The sequence below is a fragment of the Amblyomma americanum genome, chromosome 11 (genome assembly GCF_052857255.1).
Source record: "Amblyomma americanum isolate KBUSLIRL-KWMA chromosome 11, ASM5285725v1, whole genome shotgun sequence".
Taxonomy (NCBI): domain Eukaryota; kingdom Metazoa; phylum Arthropoda; class Arachnida; order Ixodida; family Ixodidae; genus Amblyomma; species Amblyomma americanum.
In genome coordinates, this window is record NC_135507.1 from 73,570,501 (window position 1) to 73,577,061 (window position 6,561).

Consider the following 6,561-nt stretch of genomic DNA (forward strand, 5'->3'; position numbering starts at 1 on the left):
CAGTATTTGTTGCGTTCCACCATGCTTTATGAAGGTTTAACGCCCCAAAGCGAATCAGGCTAGAGGAACGCCGTAGTGAAGGGCTCCGGAAATTTCGACCACCTGGGGTTCCTTAACGTGCACTGACATCGCACACTGACATCGTGCACTGACATCGCACAGTCCATCAAAATTCGACCGCCGCGGCCGGGATCGAACCCGCATCTTTCGGGTCAGCAGCCGAGCGCCATAAACCACTGAGCCACCCCGGCGGCTTTATTTAATATCCCGTCAACAGCATTTTAAGGGTAGTATATATATGATGATGATGATGACGACGACGACGACAATGATTATGATGTCGAAGAGGAGAAAAAGGGGTTCGAAATTATACATTACAGATGGCCATGATCGAGCATGGATGAATTATAGTTATGATCAAAGATGGTACGCTGATGCAGGTAGTCCGACTCCCGATTTCGAACTTCAACTCACATTATTGTAAAACAGACAAGATTTCGCCAGGCCTCCGTCTGTTCTTAAAAGATTATTCGACATGTTTCACCTAAGAAGGGACTGTCCGTCTAGGCAGTGTACTTAGATTCGTAATCCATTAACATTCGAATAGATACAATGCTCTCGTTCGACGTTTAGGCGCAATGAATTCACGATAATGCATTGCTGGTAAAACTGAAGATGACGATAAGAGCGAACAAATGCTTTGATGAGACAAAGTTCCTATGTTTAGAGAGTTGTCATGATTTAAAAAAAGAGAAATAAAGAAGATATTAGCGCATAAAACAAAAAACTAAAAAGTTTAGGTTCTGAACTCGGCGTACAGTTTGAATTTCATTTAGAGCAAGCTTCCTTCTGCGTTTATTGCCCCGTACATAGTCTGAAATAAAAAGTTAAAATAAGATGGCTGAAAAATTATTTGATTAGGTTCTTACATGTCGGAAAAGTTTCCACCCGGTGTCTAGCAATTACTAGTCGTCGGGATCTAAAAATGACAAATACCATACTTCAAGCCGTCGTCTGCCATCATCTGCTGGCTCCGTCGCACTCGTGAAAAGCTTCCTTCGGTTTTGGAATTTTCACTAAATTTAGCTTGCTAACGCCTAAAAGTACTAGTGTGTTCCTTGATCTTTCTCTCGCTGTAAAAAGAAAAAAAAAAGCAAATTTATTCACCGAGTACATCCCTTCGGATAACATGAAAATAAAAACTACTAGTGTCGAATGGGGCATTAGAAGTTCTGGGTAGAGTTTAGTTGGAGTCGTCGCATTAATGTATCGCTGTTCAAAGTGATCGCGTAGTAGTTATACAGTGTTTTCCACAAGCAACTGCGACTAATGTAATACAACACACGGTGATGATGGCGACAAAGGGAAAGCGATAAGAAATGCAGTTTGTCTTGCTCTGGAGGCGGCAAGCCACACTTTTGGCCAATTTCATGCACAAAACTTGAAAGAGCGCCATTTACATTTTCTACAGTCTGAGATACAAAGAAAAATGGTAATCACCATATAGTGTGCACTTTTGAGGATGACCACGGGTCGATACAAAACCCAGCTTGCGTTCGCACAATTCAAGCAAGCCAAACATGTTCGGTACATCATCAGCAAGCCACACCGTTTGTACTCGATCGAATTCGATCTCATTGGTATTCATAATGTCAAGCGCAAGAAGAATATGTGTGCGGCTGTTCGCAACAGCTGTAATTTTGGTATCGTTTTTTTTTATTTATCTCTGAAAAAGCAAAGGCTGAGGAGTAAGGAAACTGAACGTCGCCGCATGGCCGCCTAGCCAAATGGATTTGCCGCTGGTCGCAAACCATGCGCATATCACTGGGTGCTAGCATAGCATTAACCAAAAATAGTCGCTTTGGGACGTTAAACCCTATAAACCAAACCAAACCTAAAAATAAGACGAATGGGAGTCCACCTCAGGGCGCATTAATATAGTCAAGGCTTTCAGCTCTGCGTAGCCTGGTTCATATAGCAGCCGGCCAGTGCAAATATAGGCAGTTCTGAGCAAAATCTCTTTATTTTTGGTTAATGTTCAAAAACAACAGACTATACTACGATCTTACAGGCTTAGACCTGTATTCCGAATTGAGAAAGCCTCGCGCTTGGTTCATTAGTGCTCTATGAGACTTTTCAAGGTGAAATGAAACATGCGGGAAATGCCTTTGTTTCGGGCGCGATAGCACCCCAGAAGTTCAAAGGCTTCGGGAAGGGAACGTGGGCAAAGTAAGTATAGGGTCCCTATGCGTTCTATTTTTCCTTCTTTTCGCTAAGAATTAGAAATTTCCCGGCCTTGAACTGGCGACGAGTTTCGTAGTTGCGCGTCTAAACGCCCACCTCCGTCACGGGGAGTGGGGCTGCTCGCAGAGCCAAGACGCGTCGAAATTCCGCTTCGTGCATAGGCGATAATTGATTGCGGCGCGCCCTTCGTTGCCAGTTTAACGCTAATTGCTCTCTGTGGCGTCCTAATCAGCGCGTCGACGGCTTCGGTGAACGAGAAATGAAACAAAAAATTAAGGCCAGAGAGACAATGAGGCTGTGAGGGGGAGGGGGTGGCATGGACAAACGCTCCTTATCGCGAAGAAAAAGCGAACCACGTATCAGTGAGGCCGTGTTCGACAAGCTCGTAAGGTCGGGTCGACATTATTCTTTCCTCCACGGCTTCCCTTCGCCAGAAGCACCCGTTCTCTCTCCGCGTCATTTTCTCCCAATTTACCTTGTGTTTGCTTTGTCGTTTTTTTTTTTGTCTGGGTGCTCGCTCAGCACGCAAAAACCCTCGCTCATGCATCTGCGCCGGACTCGACGAACGAGGCCGAGAAACGCATAACGAATGAGGCGTTTCCTGCTTAAGTCTTTGCACATTAATTCCACATCTTTTCTCTCGCCGTTTTCCGCTTAGCTTACGCTATAGACCGGTAAGTAGCACATAAAACCACTCTTCCAACTCTGCTCCCACTAGAACTTCGCCAAAAAAATACATCGTTGGAAAAGATGGACGCGGAAAAGCTTGAGCAGGTCTGCAAGATTCCGTCCTCACAGGAAGATGCGCAAGGTGTATATGAAGGGGAAAAAAAACACTGGCGCGCTCCCCCGCGAAACGGCTCCGTCCATCTTAGCTGCTCGCAGTACCGTTCTATCTCCAGCCCGTGCGGAGGTGTGCGGGCCGATTCAGGCCAGCGTGGCCGGGAAGGACTATGAGGTAGTGGTCGCGGCGGAGAGCCGTCGGTGAGCGCGCCGACGCTTCGATTCCCCAAATGTGCGGGTTTCCGGTGGCCCACACACGCGTACGACATGCAGTCAGGCCTTTCGGTAATCCATGCCTTTCCTAGCGGGCCAAAGGCACGCACGTACGCAAGCATGGGGAGAACCCGCCCCCCTTTCCTTGCCAAACACTACGGGGCTGCACACTTCGAACAAGCTCGCCTCCCTCTCGCTACGCTGTGTGGACCTTCCTTTTTTTTCTGCTCTTCTTTCTTTCTTTCCTCCTCCCCCTTTTCCTTCCCCACTCGCTCCTTGCGTGCCGTCGCGGCGGCCGACGTCGAAACCGCGGCCGCGCCGAGGAGGGAGCCACGACGTCCACTCTAATGGCTCGCCGGGGATACGGGGGAACCGAAAACCTTTTTTTCCCGGGTTTCTCCGGTGCCCGGGAAGGCGTTCGGGAAAAGCAAGGAGACCCACCTGGTTCCCGGTTCGGCGAAGGCGCACTCCCAGCCCAGCCCCATCGCCCGGTGCGGCTCCAAGCGCCGGGAACGCGCAAAAAATCCGCCGGGGTCCAGAGCGTCTAGCGTCTCGACGCCATGGCTGCCGGGACGGCCTTCCGCCTTCCGCGGAGCGCCGGGGCGCGTTCCCTTTTCCGCCCGCGCTTTCTCCTTTTTTCCCTTCACGTCGCTCCAGGCGCAGCGGCGCGATTGTGACGTCAGAGGCGTTCGATTACGCCGCTTCCGACGGCGCTGCGTCGTCTGCTCGCCGGGGGCTAACGCCGTGACGTCACGAGTCCGCGTGCGCCCATGTCGGCACCGCTGCGCCGCCTGTCGACAGGATTAGGACGCCGAAAAAGCTCTTTAGCCACGCTGTTTGCGAAGCTCAGCAAGCTGAACACAGAGCTGCGCCTGCATTGTCGTTTCTGTTCCTCGTGCTCCTGTCGTGTCTCATTCGCGAAGTACTAACCTTTTTTCTGCAATGAGCCAACTAGCCCGCAGAGCTTTCTACCTCATCGCACACTTCTAGCTTATAAGACGATCTAAAGCCCAAGATGATAGGACGCAAGCTGATTGTTGCGTCATCTGTGGGCAGAAAAACTAACCACTGTACAAATAATAGTTTAAATTGAATTCTTATGCGCCCGAACATTTATGCTGACAGAGGGTGCGCACGCTTGCTTGCTCCCATCTGCTTCTTGTCAAAGGTGCGTTTGTTGTTTACCAAAAAAGGCCGCTTTCGATGGTGGTGGATTGGAACGTTAAGATGCCAGCGCACGTGACATCAGCTGCGTTCGAATGTGCGGCCCGGTGACGCGGGCTAGCTTTCTTGCCGAGCTCCGGGGCTAATTCGGCATACCCGCTATGAATGCGCTAGTTCGGTCAGTGCGTGCGAATCTTGGTTCCTTGACTTACTTATGGGGTTTGCCTCAACTGACATTGATGAGCGAAGGGGCGGAATAGCCGCTCCCGGCAGAAACGAAGACACGTGTGATTGGTATAAGAAGCGCTTCCAACAGATCAAATGCCAATCAAGAACGTGTTTGACGTCTGGGCGCCTGCTAGCGAAACTAACTAGGTTTTTCTTTTGTTTTTTTTTTAACGACATTTACTTTTTATTTTCAAAACTCTTTCCAGCAACGTGGGGAGAAATTCCAAATAGCTCTAGAAATAAACAAGAAAAAAGACGGTTTGAACATAACCGCGTAACATGCACAAAACCAACATTGCAGTGTTATACAGAACGGAAAGCAAAGTTTTCAGTCACGTAGTGCCCACATCTGCAGTTACGGTGGCCAGACTGGAATGCCATTCAGGCTAGCCGTGAAGGCGGTTCGATTCATGCTTGTTCACCAATTAAAACAAAAACTGCAGGCACTGTACGAAGGCAGATGTGTCATTCTATAAACATAAATTAAAAAACAACTTTTACGATTTTTGACTGCGGTAAAACGTTTTGTCAGCCCATATTTAAGACATCAGCGCAGCGAATATCTCAGGAGAATAACGCAAACAACCCAAGTTTACGCTTCGAGCTCGCCAGTCTTTAGTGAAAATAAAAAACAAAACGTTCACAGAAAACAAAAACGTCTTCGGCAAAGCTGGCTTTGCCGCACAATAAAAGACTATGCGGCAAAGGCTTCTTAAAAGCACTTCTTTCTTGTTTGGTCATTTGCGCGTCTTTACATCGCTTCTTTATAGTTTTTAATCGCTGTGGCCATTACGACGACAGCCAGAAACTCCCCGTGGATGTTTACCGAGCTAGTGACCGAGTGCTTAGAGCATATGCCTTGTATGCAGGAGGTGCCGGATGCGATCACCCTAGCAGCCAGATGCCAACCCGATTTTTCGACGGGTACAAGCTTTCTAGGACGTGGACGTGACGTGATATTTCTAAAACGCTCCATAGTTCACCTTTAAACGTGTCCTAAAGAGAGTTTTGGGGAAAATTCGTTTTCGCTTTTATTTTGCAGCGAAAGCTACATTGGCCACGGACTCGCAGTTTCGCCGTGCTCGCATTACCACCGTGGTCGCACCGCACCACGTGACCAACCACGTGACTGGACACATGACCAACCACGTGACGAACCACGTGACAACAACTAGCCAGACAACCAGACTAACCTGGACTTGCAATCAAGATTAACCAGGGCTAACAAAGCTATGCCTTAGCTTTCGCTACGTATATCCTGGCATAGCCGAGCTAAGCCACTGCCAATTTTTTAGGGTGCTTTCCACGAATAATAAGTTTCAATTGCAGACAACACAGCCCCTAATAAGCCTACAGAAACGAAAAAATACGGAGGGCATTTAAGTCTACTTACGTGCTGTGAATGTGAAAGCATGCACGCGGTGTGTTGGCTGCGGTGGTGGAGTGCTACTGTCATGCCGTTCTCAGCAAAGCTGATCTGTTCGCTCCTGCTTGGGTTCGAAACCCACTGCAAAATAAATTTCCTTTTTCTTTCTTTCTTTCTTTCTTTCCTGACAATGTAGGCGCTGTCGATGGCGTCATGAGGTCACGTGGATTTTCGTTCCATTTCTCTTGGACGGAACGCCGGATTTTCTGAATGATGAGCCATATAATGCTTTCAGATTGATTCGCGTGTACTATTTGCTTTCTCGAGACTCAACCTCATCACTCTTTGACAGCGAATTAAAATAATATAATTCATGAAGACGCCCAAAGTAATTGTTATTACTCTTTTTGGACACGACGTAAGTAATAGTTTAAAAAAAACACTATATTCATGGTTCAGAGAACTTATCACCAAAATAGCAAGACTAAGCAAGCGGACTATGTTTTCTCCTCGTCCTCTGCCGCAGGGATGATGCGCCCGCACGTCTGCTCCGGCTGAACATA

At 48.1% G+C, this 6,561-nt stretch overlaps 1 protein-coding gene across 1 annotated transcript in view; it reads right to left on the reverse strand.

Moving 5' to 3' along the window:
- The window catches only part of RhoGAP100F (Rho GTPase activating protein at 100F), a 110,606-nt gene extending 106,785 nt beyond the window's left edge, over positions 1-3,821 (reverse strand). The window contains exon 1 of the mRNA XM_077642337.1: positions 3,682-3,821. The gene's annotated coding sequence lies outside the window, so the exon portion shown is untranslated. The remainder of the gene's footprint in view (positions 1-3,681) is intronic.
- Positions 3,822-6,561: the final 2,740 nt, after the last annotated feature.